This window comes from Oryx dammah, unplaced genomic scaffold (genome assembly GCF_014754425.2).
Source record: "Oryx dammah isolate SB20612 unplaced genomic scaffold, SCBI_Odam_1.1 HiC_scaffold_17, whole genome shotgun sequence".
Taxonomy (NCBI): domain Eukaryota; kingdom Metazoa; phylum Chordata; class Mammalia; order Artiodactyla; family Bovidae; genus Oryx; species Oryx dammah.
The window spans coordinates 53,492,053-53,503,171 of NW_024070201.1; the positions used below are offsets into that span (position 1 = coordinate 53,492,053).

Genomic DNA, 11,119 nt, shown 5'->3' on the forward strand with positions numbered 1-11,119 from the left:
GTGCTCGGCTGGCAGCCAGCAGGCCTGGCCTTGAGCCCCCGGCAATCACCTTTCTAAATCATATCCTTCCCTCTGAGCAAGTGAGCAAGCAAGCAGGCCCTGGCGGAGGCCCTGGCCAAGCACAGCAGAATCTTTGTGAGCTCTTGGCTCTCCCTGCAGCTCCCCGCCGTCATCCTGTCATCACCTACAAGGAGCCCTGGGGTGGGGCTCCAGGCAGGGGAGCAGTTCCCAGGCTCCCTGGCCCCCTTCACCTCCAGGAATCTCTAACTGCCTGAGCCTGACATTCAAGGCCCAAGGTTCTGGTCTCAACCCCCTCTCCTGTTATCTCCCTCCAGGGTCCTTCCTCCCCTACCTGCCTACCACCTGGTCTTTGAGTCTCTGGAGAGGTGTGAACAGGGACAGGGTTATGGAGAGGCAGGAAGAGGACTTCCCTCCAGGAGAGGTCAGCATTGTCTTCCCACCAGAGAGCCACACTTCATTGCCACCCTGGCCAGTCATGACCACTCACACCTCGGTTTGAGTCTCCACTGGCCAGATGACTTCAGGCCCAAGACTCACTTTCTTCCCTTATACACAGAGAGGAAATCCCTGCCTAGAGCAGGCCCTAGTGGAGCAGCTTTCAGTCTACTCAGCGGCTCGAAGAGACTCCTTGGACGCTGTTCCTTGGCTCCCAGATCCACACAGGCATAACTGGGCCAGAGGACAGACTGCCCAAGGACAGACTGCGCTCCAGGAGCCTGCCTCTGAAACCTCCAACTCTTTGGGATTTAGACTTGTATGAGTCACTGCTCAGAACCTTCCCCCTGCAGCCTGGACCCTGGTTGTCCCTCCTCATTCATCAGATAGAGCCACGGAGGTGCCCCGGTGACATTCTCGCTGAACACTGCCTAACGCCGAACGCCCATCACTGCCATCACTGCTTGTCTCCTTCACCACTGGATTCCCAGGGCCTGGAACAAGGTAGGGGCTCAATGAAGAGAACTATCTACCTGACTTAGGACCCCCACTCCTTTTCCTGCCAGCACTCAAATGCAACTTCACTTCACTGAGAAGTGAGCGTTTCCACATTAAAAAAAAAAAAAAGACAAATGACAAATGGAGAAAACATACCCAACAGACGAAATGCTAATTCCCTTAATATTTTTTAAAATTCATTTATTTATTTTTGGCTGTGCTGGGTCTTTGTTGCTGCACCCAGGCTTTCTCTAGTCGTGGCAAGCGGGGGCTACTCTCTAGTTGCAGTACGCAAGCTTCTCTTGTTGTGGAACACAGGTTCTAGGGCACGTGGGCTCAGTAGCTGTGATACATGGGCTCAGTTACCCCAAGGCATGTGGGATCTTCTCAGACCAGGGATCAAACCAGGGATCAAACCAGTGTCAACTGTATTGCAAGATTCTTAACCATTCCTAGGAAAATAAGGAAAAGTTACACTTCACTTCCTCTGGAAGGAGGAATTTGCGAGACCAAGGGAGCAAGGGTGGGAGGAGAACTTTTCAAAGCATACCCCATTGCTCTGTTTGAAAAATGTATTCATACTGTAAACAGACACTAACTTAAAAAACAAAATCAATCCCCTAGTCCCCCAAATAAAGATGTCCCCAGAAACAAATGGATTTGTGGTGAAATAAGTTTGGTCCATGTAGGGTTAAGCAAAGTTAAAGTGTCTTTGTGCAGGATTTGGGGGTGAGGTGCCCTTTAAATACTACTGTGCCTTGTGGTTCCTGAGGAAGACTGCACGTGCAGCTTCCTATGCTAATTGCAGGACAGTGTTTCCATAGAGCATCTCTGGGGGCTAGTATTCTGTTGACTAGATGCTGCGAATCCCCATCTCTAGGAGCAAGCATAAATGCCTTCACCCTCACTATATTCTCTCCCTCCCTCCTGCCCGCCCTCCCTCTCTCCCTCTCTCTCTCACATACACATGCAAACACAGGATACCGAAGAACTTCCTCAAGGGCATTCTTCAGGTCACTGATCTCACAAGATGCTCCATGGTCAAATATTTTTGGGAAATGCTGCTCTGCCAGTGCGGATGACAGATCACTGCTTAACCCTTCTCCCAGATTTTACAGATTCTCTGTCTTTGCTCACACCATCCCTTTCATCTGAACTGTTCCTTGTTTTAACCCACTTCTTCCTGCCAAAGTTCCAGCTCATCTGTCAAGGTTTGGGTCTCATGTTTTCTGCACCATGATGAAGGCTTCTTGGATCCTGGCAAAATCCTAGAGATGCCTGACAAGTGTCCCAGACCCTTGTTGAAAGAAAGAAAGAAATTACTGAGTACAGTAGAGGAATGCCTGAGGGAGAGAGGAGGAAGGGATGCCTGAAGGATGGATGAGTGGAGGGTTAGCGTGTTGGGGGTGACTGTGATTGGGTTAATGAGTGGGGATACAGTAGCTTGTCATACCTATGTCTGCAGATCTATTCATCATGGTTGTTGCAGCACAACTTCAGCTCCGTAGATCTGACTGAGGGCCCCAAAGCAGCTTGTTGGCCTGCTCTTCGGCAGTCCCAGGCAGAGGGGAGAGGTCTCTCTCTCCAAAGCCTCTCCCCTGGGCCCTCATCCATATCCAAAGCCCCACCAAGAAAAATGCCCACCTTTGGATGTGGATCTGGGGATGTCTTGCCACATTTTGTGCTCTTGCCCTTGTCTGCATGGGCACTCCCTAGGAGGTGGGTATCCTCTGAGTTCTTTTGACCAGAGATCCCACAGGGGTCTGTAGAAACTAAGCTATCCTCACTCCCCACCCAGACTCTTCAGCCTGACAGACACCTGAACACACATGGCTCAGAGGCCATATGAGAGTGGACCTGCACAGGGATCCAAAATGGAGAGGCCAGTTCTCCTACTTACCTACTTTATTTCCTCAAAGCAATTTCCTCTGGAACCTTCAGCAAATTGCCTAATCTCTCTGAACACTCTTTTCCCTCACTCCACAATGGGTATGTCTACCTCACTACTTACATGTATTAAATTAAACAAAGTAGATGAAGGTTATCTGGCACACAGTAGGTTTTCAGCAGCAGTTTCTCACCCCCTTTTACCCCAGTGTGGATTCTGAGCAGCTGGAAAGGCTGCTGCTTAAGCTTTCCACTGTGTAGTGTCAGCACACTGAATGAAGGATAAACGGGGACTGATGGGAGAAGGCAGCTGTGGCCCAGTCTGTGCCAAGCACAGGTATGCAAATTTCAAAAGCAGCCTCAGCCCCAGGGAAGGCTTCCTTGAGCCTTTCCCTGCAAGGGTTGCTTTGATCATTCTGCAAGTGACCAGCTGCTTTTCTCATCAGTCTCTACTCTCACCCCCACCCATCATCCACAGATGTAGATTCCCCTCAGGTGCTGGGGATGACTCAGCTCTGTGTCCCCAGTCCCCCTCAGTGCTTGGCACAGAGCAGGCTCAGCAGATGGAGTACTGGGAAAAGCTAGTCTCTGTGGTTGTCACTGAAGTTCCCTTAAAAGACAGTTTGACTTGTTGCCAAGAGGGTATCACCGTCTCAGCCAGAGAGAGGAGGCACCAGGAATCCAGGCAAGAAGGGATGAGGTGGTAAGAGGCAAAGATGGTCAGAGGTGGATGAGGAACAAGTTACTTTGTGATTTGCCCTTGGGTATTCATTCATCAAACACAATGAACAGATATTAAGTGCCTGGTGTTTGCCAGGCTCTTTGCACTTAATATCTGTTCATTGTGTTTGATGTTTGCTGGGCTTCCCTGGTGGCTCAGATGGTAAAGAATCCGTCTGCAATGCGGGAGACCTGGGTCGGATCCCTGGGTTGGGAAGATCCCCTGGAGAAGGAAACGGCTACCCACTCCAGTATTCTGGCCTGGAGAATCCCCATGGACAGAGGAGCCTGGCAGGCTACAGTCCATGGGGTCACAAAGAGTTGGACACAACTGAGTGACTTTCACTTGCACATTCCAGCTTGTGATACTACAAGGTGTTTGGTCAAGAGAGATCTGGATCTGGCTCTATGCATTCTTGGGCAAGTTGCTTACTGTCTTTGAGCCTCAGTGATAGCACCAGCAATAAGGCCATAATACTCAATGTTTCACAAAATTGTTCTGAGAATTGTATTAATTTATTTATGTGAATTGCTTGACACAATCCCTGCTAGGTTACTGTTTACAGATGTAATTGTTAAGGATGATAATAATCCTGACTCAATCCTGTGTGGTTAGAGCCAAGACTTCAGGAAGCCTTGGCGTCCAGGCCGGCAATCCAGTTTCCTCATCTGAGAAAACTGGGGCCACAGATGACCAAGGAGGAACAGGAACAGACCCCTGGCCAGGGGCTTTCAGGGCACTCTTTCCATCTGAGCTGTTGTTTCTGAGTTTAGAGCCTGCAGAGCAAGCGTGTATGCTGATTCTCCAAGCACTCCTCTGGGAAAAGTGGTATGTGAAGCTGGGGTGCAGTTTGCACATAACAGCGCAATAAAGGCGACTTCCTGCATCCACAGCTGAGGATATACTTAAGGCACAATCCACTGCTGGCCCGCAATGTGCTGCTCGGAGCACCTCCTCTCTCTGGCTGTCCCTTCTGCTGAGTTACAGCCTGGCCCAGGAGACTCGATTGCTTCACCCCTAGAACATTCTCCTATTGGAGTTGAGGCAATGATGATACAAGTGTATCTGTAAGACTTTCCACTGTTTCCTTTGTGCTGTCATATCCATGATTTCATCTGACCTCCACAACACTTTTTTTTTTAACAGATGGAGAAACTGAGGAACAAGGAGTTAAGCAACTTATCTGAGGTCCTGGTACCAGTCACAGTATTCTCACAAAGTCTAGTGCTTATTCAATTGCTTAAAATAAAGAGTGGACATTCACTGGTTGCCTCGTGGAAGGCAGTCTCCATTCAAAATGCTCTACCAACATTTAGTCCTAGAAATTGTCACAAGCACCCTCTGTGGTAGAAACCTACTATATTCCTTCCCAGATGACAGAGGTCAAGTTAACTGACCCAAGGTTACAAAGCTCTAGCAGGGGGCAGAGCTAGGGTTCAAAACCAGATAGTTGGGCTCCACAATCCTCTTTCTGGTTTTTGACTGCACTGGGTCTTTGTTGCTGCACATGGGCTTTCTCTAGTTGCAGCAACTGGGGCTACTCTTGGTTGCAGTGCGTGCACTTCTCTTGTTGTGGAGCACAGGCCCTAGGTCTGAGGGCTCAGTAGGTGTGGCACACGGGCTTGCTTTGCAGCAAGTGGAATCTTCCCAAACCAGGGGTTGAACCCATGTCCCCTGCACCACCAGGGAAGATCTCAATCCATATTCTTAATCTCTATGTCAGGATTTCTTGTGCAATGCACATTTGGGGCTAGAAAATCCTGTTTGGGGGGCCTGTTCTGTGCAATGTAGGATGTTTAACAGTATCTGTAGGCTCTGAATACTAGATGCCAGTAGCCCCCTCAACCATAGTTATAACAACCGAAAACACCTCTACACATTGCCAGATGTCATTTGGGTGGGGGGGTAAAATCACCCCTCAGTGAGAAATACTGCTCTGTGTTATGCTCTTCTAAAATCACAATATATGTAGTTATTTTTTTTTAATATAGCAACCTCTGATTTCAGACAAAATATGTTCTATAGATCTCTCTCCGAAATGAATCAACATTCAAATTCAAACCACCTTAACTGCTCACCTCCTATGCCCAGGCAATTTATAGACCATTTTAAAAATGAATTGATGCCTAGGGAACTGAAGCAACTTGCCCAGAATAACAAAGTTGGTATGTGGCAAAACAAGAATGTGAACATCTGTCTCAATCTCTGCAGACAAACGTTTCTGGTAGTATTCATTCTGAAGTGACATATTCTGTATTTTCTGAATGCTAAGATACATTCTCTCCCTCTAATTTAATCGCTTTGAAACTGAAATGCAACTAAAAACCAATGTTTGTTTACATAGACCTTTTTTTAAATTCTCTCCAAAGGTATTATTAAAAGTGTGTCTCACAACTACCAGCCTCTTGGAATTGAGAATTGAGGGCGGGAGCTGTGAATGTGGGAGATGCTGATGGAGTCAGACGGGAAGGAAAGAGACAGTAGTGCTCCCTGCAATGGGATGCTGCCTGGTTCTCTGTCCCAGCGGTCCATCAAAACCCTGCATCCTTCCCTGCTGACCCCCATCCAGGCTTTGTGACCTAGCTCATAACCACACTCCTCCAGGAAGTCTTTCTAGGTCCTTTGGCATGAAGTTCATCCTTTCTAATTTCATCTAGAGGCGTTTTTCCTTTCACAGCATTGCAGGGACATGACAGAACGCAGAGCTGACTTTCTCCTCAATCATGAGTGATATTTGCAAACTTGCCTTAACAGATGAGAAGACTGAGACCCAGAGAAGGGCAGCAACTTGCCTAGCCTCTCTCTCAAGAGCATGGAAGAGAAGGGAGTGTCCAGGTTCTTCTCATTAGTGCTCAGGCTTGTTCTGGGATCGATAACCATAACCAGCTGATTAGCCGTCACGTTAGCAGTCACTTGGCCTTGGAGAAAGTGGTGTTCCATGCTGTGGTGAGGTCTGACCATGACTGTAAAATAAACACCATGACATCTGAGCTCAGAGTGGTGAAGTGGTTTGCTCAAGGCCCCACAACTTCCAAATAGCAGCCCTTGGACTGGGTCTCCTCACACCAGACCTCTGCCCTTTCCCCTGTTCCTTATGGCCGGGTTGTCCAACCTTCTCTCACTCTGATGTTTCCAGGTCTTGGCCAGGCCTGCCTCCAATCTCACCAGCAGGAAAGGGACAGCAGCTCTTCCAGGCCTCCCTCAGAGAATGAGAACCCACCCCCCTGCTGTCACTGATGTCACTGGGGCTGTGGTCTGTTCACCACCCCGCCCCCACAACACATACACTGCCCATCAATGATCTAACTCTTCTAGAGCTGGGTTCAAATCCTGCACCCAGCACAGCAACAAGCACGGGTCCCTGCCCAAGCCCCAGACTCCAAAGCAGAGGGCAGTAGGGCTGGAGGAAGTCCCCAGGCTGGTGCATTGTGACAAGTCAGCTGGGGATGACTCTGCCAGTCCTATAGGTTGTCATGAAGACTGAATTGACAATGTCTGTGAAGACCCTTGGTGCACTCTCAAGTGCTACAGCAGGGTTGGGGCTGGCTGTGCAGTGTGTAAAAGGACACAGGCTCTGGCTCTGGACAGACACTGACCATGTGACTGCAGGCAAATAATGTCTTTGAAATTCAGTTCTCTCATAGGGATAAAGTATCAACCTCATCAAAATATGAGTCTAAATGAGATTATACATTAAGCATCTTACACAGTGCCTGGCATATAGGAGGCACTAAATAAATATTAAATTCCTCCCTAAGTACAAGCGTCATTACATGAAGCACAGCAGAAATCAATACCTTAATTCTATTAATTACACTGACAAATCTTATGCTATGAGGAGTGTCTTAGCAGCAGCAGGGACTCTAACCTCAATGAGAACTGAGATCACTAATGACTAAAGCACCAGCAGCCATCTTTGTGTTTAGTGATCTGTCCTTCAGGAGGACTGCAAAGCTGGAAAATGAACTGCAGCCCAGAGGAAAATGCCACTATGTAACGGAGGTAAATTAACCATGCACATCTCCTTCCACACTGTTTCAGGTCTGCTCCCCTTTCCTATAAAAAGGTTGGAGCTGAGACACAAGCAGGTTCTAAAGAGGGCAATGAAAATTATATGGGCTGTGGTTTGAGAAGGGAAGGAAGAGAAGAAAAAAACAAGGCAAAAATTACTTGACTTGGAAAGGAAAGGGTAAGACAGGTGATAAATAGAAGGGTATTATATGGCAGGGGAGGCTGGTGAGTCACGTGCCAAGGCTGTTATTGTGGCAGGGTCTGGGGGGACCAAAGGGATCATGTCTCAAGACTTGGAACACTTTGGAAGAAAGATTATACAAATCACAGACGCTATTAATTATGATTAACAGTGACCAATGTGGGATTTGCTTTTTAGTTCAACCATGTTCTCTTTTTCTAAACATGCCCAGAAACTGCAGGCCAGACTTTACCACACATCTCACCTTTGAAGGTTCCATGCCTATGGCCAGTTCACACAGACAAGGGATTGAGGCTCAGCATCTCTTGGAGGATTCCTCTGACCAGAGGGTAATGGCCAGCTCCTAAGCATAAATTACAAGGGTTTTCATGGATTGGTCCCTAATTGCCTTTACATTTTTATCTCCAGTTTCTTTCCCTTCCCCTGAATCTTCCAGCCACTCTGAATTTTCCACTGATCCTAGAACACATCATTTGTGCATTCATTCAACAAATATGGAGCACCAGCGACATGTCAGGCACTACTAAGGCAGTGGGATACAGCCACAGCAAACACTACAATCTCCCAGCCCTTGCAGAACTTATACACGAATGTAGGAAGTCAACTCATTTCTAGAAAAAGATAGGCTAGTTTCAAAAGGGTCATCAGAGAAAGCTGTACTGTGGAGATAATATTTAAGCAAAAATCAGAATAGTGCAAAAAAAGAGCTAGGAGTTAATTGGGCTAACAGCTTTCAAGGCTCAGCAAGTGTAAAGGCTGTGAACAGGCTTCTCTGAATGAGCCTAATGAGTGATCATCATAGCTGGGCAGAGTGAACAAGAATCAGACTAGAAAATGTGACCAGAGGTAGGCATGGACTAGGTTACATAGGGCCTTAGGGTCATGGTCAGAGTTTGGATTCTGGCCTAAGACCACTGGAAGGGTCTGAGAAGAGGAGGTTCATGATAACTCTGCCTGTTACATGGAAAATAGACTTGGAGAAAAAGGTAAGTGAGAGGTGACAGGGGTTTGAACTGAGGTGATAATAGCAGAGGTCCTGAGAAGTAACTGGGAGCAACTGATTTGCTTGCACTTGAGCTGGGACTTGAAGAATCAGCGGCCTAACAACTGGGCACCAGGGTCAATGACTTATCTTTGTAGACAAAACACTTGGCATAATGCTTGTCATGATGTATATTAAATGAAACTGGAAACAGCAACAAATCTTTTGGAAGAAAAATTTTCATGTAACTAATCTTGAGTTTGCCATTTCAGAATGCTACACAATCCTTCCAAAGATGAGAAAAATAAATACGTTGTAGAAAATAAGGAAAAGATTTAATTCCCCATACTCTCACCACCTAGAAACAAACGTTAGTAATTTGATGTACTTCCTTCCACCCCAGTCTTTTCACACCTTTTTGTTTTTTTTTAAGGTGAGGATTTCCATTCTGAGAAGCAGTCTGCTCTACCAGCATCAGTTGGTCAGGATTTGACTCTCACTCCACAGCTGAATGGCCTTTTGCAAGTCACTTTCAAATCTAAAAACAAAGATAGTAACACCTACTTGCTCAGGTTACTGTGAGCCTAAATAAAATGATTCATACAAAGTGCCTAATACAACGCTTGGAACATAGTAAGTGCTCAATATATAGTAGTTGCTATTAATAAAAGGAAGTCCAAATCCCACAAGACACAATTATAAGGAAAGTTTTCAACATCTCATTTTTTAGGAAAAAGGCTTTGCAAACCCACAATCTAACCGCATGTACCATTCCAAAGAAAAATAATCATACCAAGAATAGGAATTTGCCAAATAAGATGTAAGCAATACCAAATATTTTTAAAAACCAAAATTTTACGGTAACACAAAATAGCAATGTGCCAAGAACTAACCCCAGGCGCTGGCCTGTATAATAAATCTCTCTCCTATAAAGCTGACATACTGATGGGATTACCGTTTACATTAATAAGTTTTAAGGGTGGACACTGCTCACCTGCCAAGAAACGGTTCTCTCAGGCTTTCCATCTTCAGTGTTGGCTGTGTGGCGGGACAGACCGTGGCACTGTCAGGCACTTCTGCTCTCCCCGGCCTCTGCCACCACCGAGTGGTGTGATCCTAAGCAAGCTGTCCCATTTAGTCGTCTGTAAAATGAAGTGCTGGCTATACAATTCTGCTGCTCTAAAGCTTCTACAACCATGCAGATTTTAATATGTATAATACTGGTTTAAGAACTATCGCTTCTTAATTAGCAATCTTAAAAACCTTATATAGCATACTGAATATCAGAATGATCATCTGGGGCTTTTTTTTTTTTGGTGGGAGAGGGCAAGAGATGATCCACATTATATGGATTTATTTTCTATACTAAAATAAAATTGTCACATTTTCTTTGAGAAGGAAGTAAGAGGTTAACTTAAAAAATATTGGGGGTTATGTGGTCCCATGCTATGCTTCAGTCGTGTCCGACTCTGTGCAACCCCCAAGACGGCAGCCCACCAGGCTCTGCCGTCCCTGGGATTCTCCAGGCAAGAACACTGTACATACCATTTTCAAAGGTGGATCTTCTCTTAGCAATGTTACTTTCTCAGTGGCTTCAAACTTATTCCAAATGGATCGCTTATTATGTTAGTGGTCAATTTGGCTTTTACATACCATTATCACTCATTAATTAGATGAGGTAATATATGAGAAAATAAACGTTGCTGTTTTTATAGATTTCTGCAAAAGCTGTTGCCTAGCCTTTGAATTTCTATACTCAACGTTAGCCATCTACTCTTAGCTATATTCAGGGAGATGTGCTGGACCCACATAGGTTCTTGCTGGACTTACATCTAGTAGAAGATCCAACCAGGCAAAACTGAGAGGTCGTGTAAGGGACACTTGACTCAGATTTCAAGGGAGGGGAAGGCCCTAGGGAAAAGTGATTCTCAGCTGAAATCTGAAGATGAACAGCAAAGGTGTAAGGGTGATGAGACAAGAGCACGTCTCACTCTCCTCTAGGTTTAGCTAGGGCATCACCTCCTCTAGCTGCTCAGGGCCCTCCCTTCACACCATAGGTTTTTCTGAAGCTGGGTGACTAAGTCCGGTTTGTTCCAGGCAGTCCTGCTCTGTTGTTGTGGCACTAACTAGTAATAGTGACCCCTTACACTATCAAAATGGCAACCCACTCCAGTACTATTGCCTGGAAAATCCCATGGACAGAGGAGCCTGGTAGGCTATACAGTCCACGGGGTCGCAGAGTCAGACACAACTGAGTGACTTCACTCCACTTTACACCATCAAAAGTGCCCTGGTCGGGATGATCAGTGATAGGGTTACCCTATCCTAGTCCTGCTCCGGGCGTGCATGTCTGGCTCCCCCA

General features: G+C 46.4%; 1 long non-coding RNA gene across 2 annotated transcripts; it reads right to left on the minus strand.

Moving 5' to 3' along the window:
• Nucleotides 1-1,295: 1,295 nt before the first annotated feature.
• LOC120876824 lies at nt 1,296-10,197 on the minus strand. Of its 2 annotated transcripts, XR_005724214.1 has the most exons (5): nt 9,752-10,197; nt 9,172-9,295; nt 8,020-8,118; nt 2,132-2,251; nt 1,296-1,406 (listed from the first exon to the last, which is right to left on the minus strand). It is a non-coding gene; the product is annotated as an uncharacterized LOC120876824 (long non-coding RNA). The 2 variants fall into 2 exon arrangements; XR_005724215.1 differs by lacking the exon at nt 9,172-9,295.
• Nucleotides 10,198-11,119: the final 922 nt, after the last annotated feature.